At 37.7% G+C, this 12302-nt stretch overlaps 1 protein-coding gene across 6 annotated transcripts in view; it reads left to right on the plus strand.

Moving 5' to 3' along the window:
• INPP4B (inositol polyphosphate-4-phosphatase type II B) overlaps window positions 1-12302 on the plus strand; it is a 294269-nt gene that overhangs the window by 160262 nt on the left and 121705 nt on the right. The gene's annotated exons all lie outside the window — the stretch shown is intronic.

Raw genomic sequence — 12302 nt, forward strand, 5'->3', positions numbered from 1 at the left:
TTGGGGTTTTATTTTTGGGGTTTGATTCTGAATCAACTTGTACAATTCAGCTGCTGGATGTGGCATTTTTAACTTTGGAAATTGAATTGGTTTTATTGGAAAAGTGAGCACATGACCCTTGAAATTCATGCTAAATTAGTTCATATCTTAAAATATTTCATAGAATTAATTAGATGAAATTAATGCGTTTTTGTCCAATGGATTTTTGCCTTGCTTCTAATTTTTATTAGAAGGACCCATCTGCAAGATGCTTGAGTTTGAAGAACTACTTTTGGAGGGCTTTTCCAACACTGATGATTGTATGATTCCCCTAGAACAGCCGTATTGGATGCAATGTGGGTCTGTAATAATTTATAGATAATTTATGGCATGAGTTGGACGATGTTCTATGAATACAACATTATTTCACATATAAGCTCTTCTTTGTTACATATATCTTTTCCTCTTTTAGATATGAGTTGTGGAAAGGGAAGCCTCTAAACATTAATTTTCTAGAACTCCCATTATCCTGTCAGCACATAGGATGCTGTGTGATTCAGGATACTGTATCACCACCTGTCCTCAAGCTGAAGAGATTTCCACATTTTCACATGTAAAGCTAGCATTCATATCATTCATCATGTATTAAAATGCTTTTCTTTTACAAATAATTATATTCCCTTTGTCAGGAAAAGAGTTTCTATGGAGTGTGGAAGGAGTGAGGCTGCTCTGTACTTGGATGAATTATGATACCTATAACTTATGACACACAGCCTTATGATACATAAGGCTACCAACACTTCTTTGGAAGCACAGACTATGTGGTTTATTAAGCAGATAGAATCTCTCACTGGTTTTCAGAAGTTCCTCTTCAAGACTTTGCATTATCTGTAGTGACCCATTTAAAGTTATGTAAATTTAGATTGATCTATGTCAAGATCTATCTGTTCCTCTGACTTTGTTTAGACAGAAATCAACTCTGTCATCTAATTTAGATGACATAAAATCCTTGCTGTGGAAATGTGCATGTGCTTTTTTTCATCCCCTACTCTTGTTTTAGGCTCACTTTCTAGTGAATTTCTAATATCAATTTTGATATTTGAGAGAATTGTTAATGATTTAAAATGCGACTACCTTCCAGAAGCTAATTTATCTAGAGCTGGACTCAAATCAAAAAGAATTTGCACTACTCTAAACCAAGTGTATTCTTAATGAGTGGACAGGTTTTAGATAAGGCTGTTTACTGGCAGACTATTTTTTTAAAAGTGCAGTTTGTTCAGTGGCATTGAAACACAAGCCTATTTAAAATCTCCTGTTCCCATTCCTGGTGCCAGTTTGCACATATCCTGAGGAACGATGCTGACTTGAAATCTCTGCACCCCACAATATTTTGTGTCACTTGCTGAGACAGTAAACGGTGCCTCAGCAAGCACTGTCATTTTAGCAGAGCACTGCTGGGAACAACAAACCATGTGGGAGAGAAAAATTATCCTGAGCATCATCAGTGGGGAAAAAAAAAAAGTAAAATATGAAGGGGAAAATGCTGTTACTGGAGTTTGTGCCATTACTTTTCTGTCAGCTGGTTGTGGCTCCTTTGTTCAATAAGCTGCAGTGTTGTGGCTGGAGTTTGGATATCTCTCAGAAAATGTGACTGGTGGGGTACAACGGAGATGGCTTGGCTTGGAACATCAGGGAATGCCACAGAGAGAGTGTCTGTTCTCTTACACTGCTTATGGCCCTTTGGGGGTGAGCTAAGGGTCTGTAGGAGCAGGCATCCTTTTGTTAGATAAGCAGATATGACAGAGAAAACACAGAAATTTTCAGGAGAACAAGCTTTCTTGAGTTCCTCAAGGAACCATGGGCCAAGAAAAATGTCTGTTTCCATCTCACATCAGCTTGTCTAATAACAGATGCTATCCTTCCCAGAAAACGTTATCTTGCTGAATTTCTAAATAAAAAGATGCAACATAAAAGGAAGAAAGAATCTGTTATTCATTTTGTAGAAATAGAAGCATAGTGGCCAAATTTCAGACCTAAACAGCTTTGCTAACAATATAATTCCTAATAGATCTTTTTATTTGCAGAAAAAGCATTACTGAAACAGTCCCCCCAAAAAGGTCACTTTTCGGGTCCAGAAAAAAATCTATTTTATTTTTTTCTAAGTAGTGAAAATATTTAAATGCATTTGAGGCTTACTCTGAGCCTTAGAATCTCTCTGCATTCTCAGAATATTAATTCCAAAAGAAGCAAAATGATTGCTTAAAAACATATGCCTAATATCTTTATTCACACCTTGTGCTTCAAAAGAATCAGAATTTAATTACTTAGCTCAGGCAGCTGTGACTATCAACTTTCCTGAGCCTACTTATCAGTCTGAAAGTAGAGTGCTCCTAACTTACTTGGTTTTAAGTAAGATCTCTGCAAGAGCTTGATCATGCTTATGGAAAAGGATTACCATGTCTTGCAGATTGCAGTTATGCTTTAAAAAAGGCTAAAACTGACATTGTAGAGAGGGAAAAGGGTTTATCTTTATGTGGCAATTAAACACAATGACACATACTCAGGTGAGGAAAACCAGACCAGTAAAATGGTTTTGAGATCAAAATCATGTGTGTTTAATGGGGAAGTGATTATGAATATGGTATCATTGATAGAAAAATGAAATGCTTTTCATATAAACGTGTCTCTGTTATGGAAAAGAAAAAGAACTGTGTAAAATCTGCTTTTTACCTTCTCCTCTAGGTACAAAATTGTGTTTAGGTTGCTGCATAGTAAAATGGGCCCAGAGAGATACCTGTTTCCAGTGATACCCTCCTCCTTCCTTTACAGCAGAAATTAATTTAGATTGTGGGAGAGGTGACACGTTTGTCTTGAAACTTCTTCTGAAGCCAGCAGTGAATTTATTTGCTAATAAATAAATAAAATCCCTTCCAGTTTCTCATCTCAGAAGACAGGGAGGTTGTGCAAAGGTCAGAGCATTATCAAAGACTGTTTAAAGATGGCTGATCAGGAGGTTATTTGTTTTAGCATTTGTGTACTTAAGAATTTAATTCTTGCTATGCAGGTTTAACTGTTTTAATCCATGAAAAAAATTCTTTCTCAAATGAAAAAAAAATAGATTTGTACATTTTTTTCTTTGTAGATAGCTTTGGAAATATTTATATTTGGATAGCAGGGAGTGTTTATATTTGGATAGTTGGGAACAGTTATTTTCCCAGGATCTTCTGGAGATTCCTCTGAGAAAATTCCTTGCTCCCCTCAAGTGTGAGTTGTTAGAAATGAGGATGAAGCTCGTGGGAGCCCTGGACACAACAGTAATCCTCATGAGAGTACTGTGCTTCCAGAGGTTGGAAGAGCCATTATCTATGGAAGTGCAGCTATAGTCTTGCTAAAACAGACTTTCATGAATGCATATATCTATGAAGGCAAAGAAAATCGAGCTTGTAGTAAGCCCCAAACATTTATGTACTCACTCTCATCTGTCTAAAATATATTTATGCATTCTTCCACAGTAAATCTGATGAGCAATTTTACTCCTAGTTCCCCACAAGAGAAGTGAATTGCTCTTCATTGGGTAATACTACCACCAGACATCAACCTCAACTATTGTTTAAACATTATCACAAACTGTCAGAAGAAGACAAGAAAAATCCATATTAAGGAATATTATTTTCTTTGTTTTTGTGGATATTTATGTGTGAATCCTTCAGCTTCTATGTGTTAGTGGCAAGTTGGGTGTGTGCAGAAATTTCCCTTAGTTCTCCTAAAAAAAAAGGGGTTGCCAGCTGATACAGCTCTTTAACCATGGAACTGCTTCAAGGCAGTCAGGAATAGCACAAACAGGAAGAAAAGCAGTAATCTCTCAGTACATGACCCTGTGTTTTTCTAATAGCATGAAGTATTTGGATGAACAAAGACTTAATGTGTCAGAAACAAATTGTGTGAAGGTAAACACAGGTAAATTAGTTGTTCCAAGTGTAACTGAGCAGTGGATCTAATGTAGCAGAGAGAAGGAAACAGAAATGATTCCCAGATGCATCCAGGGAACTCTGTTCCATACACACAGGTTAGGCCTTTTCTGGAAAGCTGTCAGGAATTGGATCATTTGTGTTTAAGAAAGATGAATGGGAATGGAGTGCTTATGGTATGACAGTGTATTGGAAAAGCTTGGCTTATTATCCTAACGAAATGAAGTATGAGAGGGCATATGATTCCTTTCTTATTAATACATCAGGAGACCAGTATGAGGAACAGAAAATAATTACTTAGCTAAAAGACCATGTTGGTGGAAGAGCAAATGAGTATAAACTCACCATGAATAATGATGGGCTGTAAATTAGAACATGACTCTGAACTATTATTGCAATCATTTTTTTTTAAATGATATTCCGTTCAGAAGGGAGAGAAAATTCAAATAATTTCAAGGTGTAGCTAAAAAATGGGAATGTGGGGGATTTTATTATGTAGCGTCTGTGCCAGTAAAATGCTAAAACAGATGATCTGAAGGTTTTTTACAACTCTGTGCTGCTAATAGTTCTTTCTATTGAAAATACCGGGCTCTTGGTTGCTTTTCATACTCCTATGATGGATTTTGAGTGGAGTGGATTTAGTCAGAAAAATGTATTCTTCAGTCATATTCTTTCCTATGCAGCTTTCCCTATTTCTTTCAATGTCTCACAGATGTCCTAGTGTTACTAATGGGTGGCTCTGCTTGTAGACCTGGCACAGACTGTAGGGAATCAATGTGAGTCCTCTTAAAATCTTCACAAAAATTCTTCCTGGGGCTGCTACTGCTGCAGCTAGCTGCCTGTAGCTGTAGCTGCAGGGAAAATCCACTGCTGGAATTCCCTGTGGGAGACACTCAGTGGGAAATGAAGAAGGTTCAGACTGATCGACTGAGCTTGATTGCTCTAAAACGTTCACTTTAGAATCTAAAAATTTATATTAAAAAGTTACCGTAAATCAAGGAGTGGGGGATAAAATCTTCAATTTTTTGGGTGGTGATCTTAAAACAATTGTTTCTATGAGAGCTGATATTTGGTTAGTTCAGTACTTCACATAAAAATAACTCCTTCAAAATATGGAATTTAAGGCTGGCAATGCACGGAGGTGTTGGCACAGGGATAATACCAACTTCTCAAGGGAATTTTGGAGGTTTGTGTACTGGGAATGTGACTGCTCCAACAAGTTAAATTCTGAGTTCTTCATTTCAGCTTCTCCCATGACTCATAAGACAGGGATATTTTGTGGAGAGTTTTGGAAGTTCTGAACTTGTTTAAGGCAGCAAGACTTTTTCTTCTGTGTTTAATATTGAATAACCTTTTGTCACTTGAGTAGATGTTGCAATCTGTTGAGGAACTCGGAGTGTTGGAAACACCTCTACAAGATGCTAATAGAAATCATGTTTCTTTTAACTGGTTTGTCAGTGGAAATGGCATCATGTTTAATTTATAGTAAGATTTCTTAATGCAACTTTATGGTAATAGACACAAATTATGAAATGCAGACTGTAGCATACTCAAAAAAGTCTGTTTATTCAGTAAAGCAAAAAAAGCAGGATTTGAATTTATTTTGTCAGATATTCAGAGTCAAAGCTGAAATTTTGCTGAAATTTTGAGGCAGATGATCATGTTCTGGAAATTTTATGATGCCATTGAGCTCATCTGACCAGTCCATTAATATTTGCTGTAATTCATGTTGTCTGTCATACACTAAAGTGAGACTGAGTTGACCTGGGTGTTCATCAGACAGCTGTATGTGCTTTTTACCACCCTTGGCTTGTATCCTCAAGCTTTCCCTGAAATGAGTGGTTAGAGTACGAGTTCTTTCCTTGACTTTTCTAGCATGGTTTTTAGTACAGGCTCTCTGATATTCATATGGGAATGAGATTTATTTTTTTCCCTCTTCCTACCCAGCTGCCTCAGGCACTGTGAGCAGTGCTGAAATCTTGCATTCTAGGAAGGCATTTTCCCCTGAAATTTCTGCTTGAGCACTTGGGTTAGAGTCTGCTGCTTCAGGGCAGCAAAATGCTCAGAAAGACTGACTGAGAGATGACCAGAGTGTCATATTTTGCTGAAGCAGTGTGCACAGCTGGGGAGTAGGGTAGAAAAGTGTGATAAAGCACCCCTACATCTATATTCCTGTGTCCTATTTTCTTCATCATTCTGGAGTGAGTATTTGGGATATAATTTGTCAGAACATCTGGATTTCTTTGGCTGCTGTTAATTGCTGCCTTTTTTGAATTGTGGAGTCTGTCTCAGGGATTTTTGGATAGTGGCACTGCAATAACCAGCCTGAGGTTTTTGGATTTGAGTAAGTAACAAGTCCCCATTGGCTGGCCCAAGTAAATGAAGAGCCAAAAGAGCTTAGGAATGCTCCATCTGTAGTTTGCTGACAGAAGCCAGAATTTGCCTTCTGTGAATTTTATTTCACAGTGGAAGAAAGCAGGGAAGAGGAGACATCACAAGCACTTGGAAGGGGATTTTTGCTCTTCAAATTTTGCAGATTTTTCCCAGTATAAAACAGACTTTAAAGGGGTCATTCTTGGAAATGATGATGGGGAGGAGGCAGGACCTACTGGCTGATTTTAACAGCTGCAGACTTAAATGTGTTTTCATATTATATTTCATTACAATTATAACTGACCAAATGGCTAGAATATTCAGTAGCTATTAAGACTTTAGAAAGCTACTTCACATCACTGGGCTTTGTTCAAAAAACCCCGAAAGGTGGAGGAGGAAGCCTGTAGCTCATTAGCTTGCCACCAGTGGTCATTGATTGCAAAACTTTGATCACTTAAAAAACCCAACAGATTGAGTGATAAACAGCAATGTGCTGCTGCCTGTGTCAGCATCATTGACATCATTGCTGTGGGGGACTGGGATGGGTGACTTTGTCCCTTCCCTGTCATGGTTGCACACTTTGCAGATTTGTTTGATCCCCTGCAATGCCTGCAGGTGTTCCTTTATGGGTGCCAAGCATGCACTGGAGGCACAGTGCAAAGGTTGTGTTTTACTGGGAGCTGTTCAGGAGGGGACTGATGGTGAGCTCCTCATGCAACACAGGAAGGTTTAACTGGGTGCAGCAGTGCACAGCTTTTTCCCCTCCCCAAAAACCAATGTTCTGCAGCAACTGCTACTGGCAGAGTATCTGTACCCCAAGTGTCAATAAAAAGCAAATTAATTATGAGTAACAGAGCATCTATTTTTCATGATGCTAAGACTCAAATGTTAATTATCTCTAATTTATAGAGGCCATTTTTCTTTGTCACTTTTAATCTGTTGCATAACCTTACATCTGACAGATCTTTCTCTGTCGAAAAGAAACTGTTTCAAATTGGTTAAAAAATTGAATCCAGTGCTCATGCTGTGTGCTATGTTAAGGTAAATAAACCCTTCCTTCCTTCCTCCCTTCCTTCCTTCCTTCCCATACACTAAAAACATATTAAAGATTATTTAGGTTTAAGTGGCTAGATTTCACAGATTTTTCTCATTTCCAATAACTGCAAGAGATAAATCAATCTTAGGATTTAGCCTTCAAGGGTTATTTATTTACCATATGAAAATAAATAACTGTGGGATAGAATAGACTAAAATATGAGGAGGTGGTTACAAGTGTCTTCCAAAGGGGAATTTTTCAGCTTTGTGATTTTCAGTATGCTGCAAAAAAACTTGAAGAACAAGCTGTGTGTGTGATCTTAATTCTTCATGGGGGAAAGGCCACTAACAGGAGCTGCCTTTTTTACCTCTTGGCACATGTTAGTTGTGTTTGCAGGTAATCTGCAGACCAATGCCAGCAGCTGAAGCTCTGCTCCATGCTGAGCTGGGCTCTGTCCCCACTATGTAACCTCTGCCTGGCATCTGAGCTACACTGGGCACTGCTATGGGCAGGGCTGGTGTCATTTTGCATTGAGGCACAGCACAAAGTGCTGCAGCTTTACTATTATTCTGAGCTAATAAGCCTTGCTGGATCAGATGCAACTCTCTGCTGCATGCCCCAAAGCACTCATAATGTAGAGATGTTTTCTGTCACTTGAAGTTCCAGCTTCCATGTGGTTGCTGCAGAGTTGGAATGGTTTTTGTGGTCTGCTCAGTATGGAGAGAGTTCCTAAGTAATCTGGTCTTTTTGAACTGTGAGGTTTTTTAAGGCAATTCGGATCATATGACCAGGCTGTAAAAGCAGATAAACAAAACTGTATTTATAATCAAACACGCAAGACTCTTGTGTGTTTCTGCTCGTTATTCATACACCAAGTTATGTACCTACATAAGCTGTTAAATTCTGTTAACCTCAGTCTTTGCTTGGGGGATCTCGTGGTGCCTCTCTTGTGCCGTGTGTTCTCTAGAAAGCACATAAAGATGCAGCCTACACGGAGAAAGATACTGAGATGTCTGAAAGAAATGCAGCTTAGGAAGATTCTTAGAGACTGAGAAATATGTGTTTTCTATTATCTTCACATTACATCTTGAGAAGTGTGCCTGGAGGTAGCACACAGTGTCAGTGCTGCACAAATGAATGGTCTTGACTCCATGCTCTGCAAAAGAGTCACATTCAAACTCTGCCTATGGAAAGGATGCAGATAGTCCTGCCCTTCTGTTTGACCTTTTCAGATAAGTAAGTAGATGAAACTGTCAGTTGCTATACAGCAAATAATAGGGGCATACATATTTCCCTTTACTATCTGTAGTAGGGAATATATATATTTTATAAGTTTAAATTTAATTGATTTATTATAAAATAATATAGTTGTTATAAAACATTGGTGTTATTTGATATAACTTATATTTCCTTTATTTGTTTTCATCTTTAATTCAGTTTTAACATTTATTAGTTTATCTATCAGCTTTTCCATTGGAACTGTAAACCCTGCAGTACCATGTGCATACCCACTGGGAAAAGATTTTCTCTTTTGTTTTATGTGGACTGTTGGAAATAATTGTGCACTAAAGGTTGGAAAATTACTGTATTGGTATTGTCCTCCATTCAATAAGCACTTATCCAGCAAAGTATTGATGGAAGTGTTTTACTTTGCTGACTACAATATGTTGATTGAACTATTTAGCAAATTTTTAATCCATAAGATGAAAATAAATAGCTGGTGAATGTAAAATATCTTCTTTTAAAAAATAATTTGCTGCATGTACCGCAATGCGTTCTATCCCATAAAAGCTGATTGATGTTGTTGCAGAACCCCGTAACAATTTCGGCATTTTCAGCTCACCCAGCACAAATACATGAAGCCTCAATTTCTTTGGAGAATCCCAAGAAACAGTAACTCCTGGGCTGTGATGGGCAGTGGTGGTGAGATGGGGCTGTATGGCTGTGGCAGCAGAGTTCAGTGGTCTTTGCCCTGTAAAGATGCACACGGTCACTGTCCCAGAGCACCTCCAGGCACCTGTGTGTGCACACTGTGTTCCCATACGACTTCAGTTTCGCTGGAGCTGGGAATGCTCTCCTGGAAGGTGCTTTATTGAAGGAGTGCAGGTCAATTTTTCAGTGGCTGCTTTCAGTGGTGTCTTTTATCTTGCCTTGCCTGATGTGTGTACTTAGTTATTGTGAGATGCCAGGAGTGTATAGAAGTGATGACAGAAGAGTGCATTTGAGCAGCCAACAGCAGTGAGTGCTGGGAATTCACTGGAAGCCTCTGTTGATTTGATGGAATAAATCCATAGTAACCAAGGAAAGGATCTAGCATTATTTGTTTGCAAAACTTGAGTGCATTCTGAACGTGGCCTTTGATCATCAGCTGAAATGCAAAGGCTTTAATTAAGGGAAGGCACAAAAGATTCAGTAATGATAGTGAATAAATCTTGTGTACTTTGACAGTGTGTGTGAATGTGGCTCAGAGTGCTGCAAATGACTGAAAGAAATGTTCCTTTTAATCAAACAAAACAGTCTTCTACTAAAGGACAGTTCATAAAAGCTGAGTTTAGCATTTATGCCTAGAGAAATTTAACAGAGATGTCTGTGACAAATGCATTTCTCATTGCATAATGTTCTGTATGAGATTCAAAGAAAAGTAAGCATATCGTGAGTGCCCACTGTTGTCCCCTGGTGTTCTTCCTGGTACAACAAGCTGTGATGTAAAGCAGTGACTGTATTATTCTACAAACAAAATCACAGGAATGGGTGCATGTCACAAATATTTTGCATAGGTCATAAGCTGTCTTTTTTGCATGCCTTTGTGATCTCCTTTTCTGAGGAGGTAAAGCTGTAGTGTGTGCTGTTCCAGAGGAGCATTTTCTTATCTCAGCTGTAAATAAACTCCCCACTCAGAGGTTTGCGTTTTGTGCAGGAAAACCTAGAGCAAATGATGAGAAAACTGAAATTCTAACAGAGTAGTGGAAGTTTGGGATTAAAATCTGACTTTCTGTTTGCATTTATGTTTTATAGTTGTTCTAGATGGGGCCAGTAGGGATAAGTTGATTTATGGCAAGGTTTTAGAAAGTGTGGCTGTTTGTTTAATCAGAAAAGGCACTGGGTGAATATTTGACCTTTCAAATCCTCTGTATTTATCTCCATTTCTTTCTCTTCCATTTTGTGGACTGGGACTAGAACTGACTTGTTTCTTATGTTTTATTAATGTTTATGAGCTGACTTTGTGTTTATAATGAGGCCTGCGTGAACATCCCATAATGGTACCCCAATAACTGCAGCATTCAGAGGGTTTGTTCAGGAACTCAACCAACTCACAACCTGGAAGGGATCAGAATGTACTGCCCATGCATGTATTTACATACATGTATGTGGCTTCTCTTTCAATAAATATCAAATAATAAAACTGTTTCTAAAACTACATTTATTTGCACACACTTGGATCAAGATATTCCATTTAATTTCAAATAAAATATATTTTGGGGAGAAGAGAGTTACAGTCTAATGTCAGTCCCACCAAAGACAGAGTTATATTTGGCTGTCCAACTACTGGTTATAAAGGTGTTAAAACCAAATGAAAACAAACGTAACTGAATCAAAAAGTACTGCAAAATGCAATAGAAGTTGTTCCTGTGTTTTAAATCCATTTGAAATTCAGGAATATGCTTTTATTATATGGAAGGCTCAAGGTTAGTCAGGTATTGACGTCCCTTTCCATGTCTGTGTTAAGTCAGAAAAGCAGGAATGTGTTCTCCTGAATTGAGATTTCATCCAGCAAAAGAGGGAATTAATATTCTATGATTCTAAATAAATGTTGAATTCCCTTGATTTCACTAAGCTTTCACTTGAACTTTCTCTTGCTGTGACGCACAACTTTAGTCTACAAAAACAAGTGCATTTTAAAAATATTTGCTGAACTGCTGCTGGGTTACAAATAGATAAGTAAATGATGAAGAGGAAGGTTAATTCTTACATTAGAAATTAATTTTTCTTGAATAAATAGCCATCATAATAATTAGAAAATATAAATACCTCACTTCTTGTTGGGCCAGATGTCACTTCTTTGAGGCTGGCACATAGAACAGCCTTTTAGCATCCTAAAATGACACAGCATTTTTGTCCTGGTGTCGATACTCCATCTCTCTTTTAAGAAACAGATTTGCTCTAAGTTATTTCTTCAGCTTCAAAAGGCAAACAGGGGTATCACCAACAAGAAAATGTCAGTAATTCCATTTTCATTTGTGACTTGAAGCATTTAAAGGTAAATTTTAAATACAAATAAAGTTATTGAACATTTTATTCTAGTTTTCTGTAGAGCGCCAACTGCTTTGGAGTTGCTCATGTATTAGTGCAGAAAATCTAAATGTAAAATTGCATCCAAATGAGAACTCCCACAGATTTCTAAAGTATGCTGTCCCTCATTATGTTAATTATAGCATTTTTTACTATCTTCAGGCTTTTGTGGAAAAAACAATGTTCTCACTGTGGGGAATCAAGGGATAAGAGCTGACTGAGAAAAGCTACAGTTCTGCTTTGTCAAGTTTTTATGGTGGACTTTATATTGGTGCTTTCTCACAACATGTATTTAGAATAACAAGCAGACAATTAAATTATTTTTGTTTTAAATGAGTGGGGTTTTTTGTGTACGAAGTTGCAGCTAGAATAGAAGAATTGAAGGTCACATTTGAGGGCACCAAAAAAAAAAAAAAAAAGAGTCTTTTGCAGAAGGATTTACAAAATGAGTTTGAGTTTTACTTGGAAATCTAGCCAAAAGTTTGTTCTTGGGGAATAACAGATATTTAGGCTAGGTAATCAAACAGATGTACATGCTCAGTGTATTCTCCCCTGTGTGTTGCTTTTAACAGCAAGTTATTCCAAAGGGTTGATTTTGGCCCAGGCAGGCCATGAGGGATGTCACAGAGGTTTTCTTATACATTTTCTATCTCATT

The sequence above is a fragment of the Sturnus vulgaris genome, chromosome 4 (assembly GCF_052056855.1).
Source record: "Sturnus vulgaris isolate bStuVul1 chromosome 4, bStuVul1.hap1, whole genome shotgun sequence".
NCBI lineage: Eukaryota > Metazoa > Chordata > Aves > Passeriformes > Sturnidae > Sturnus > Sturnus vulgaris.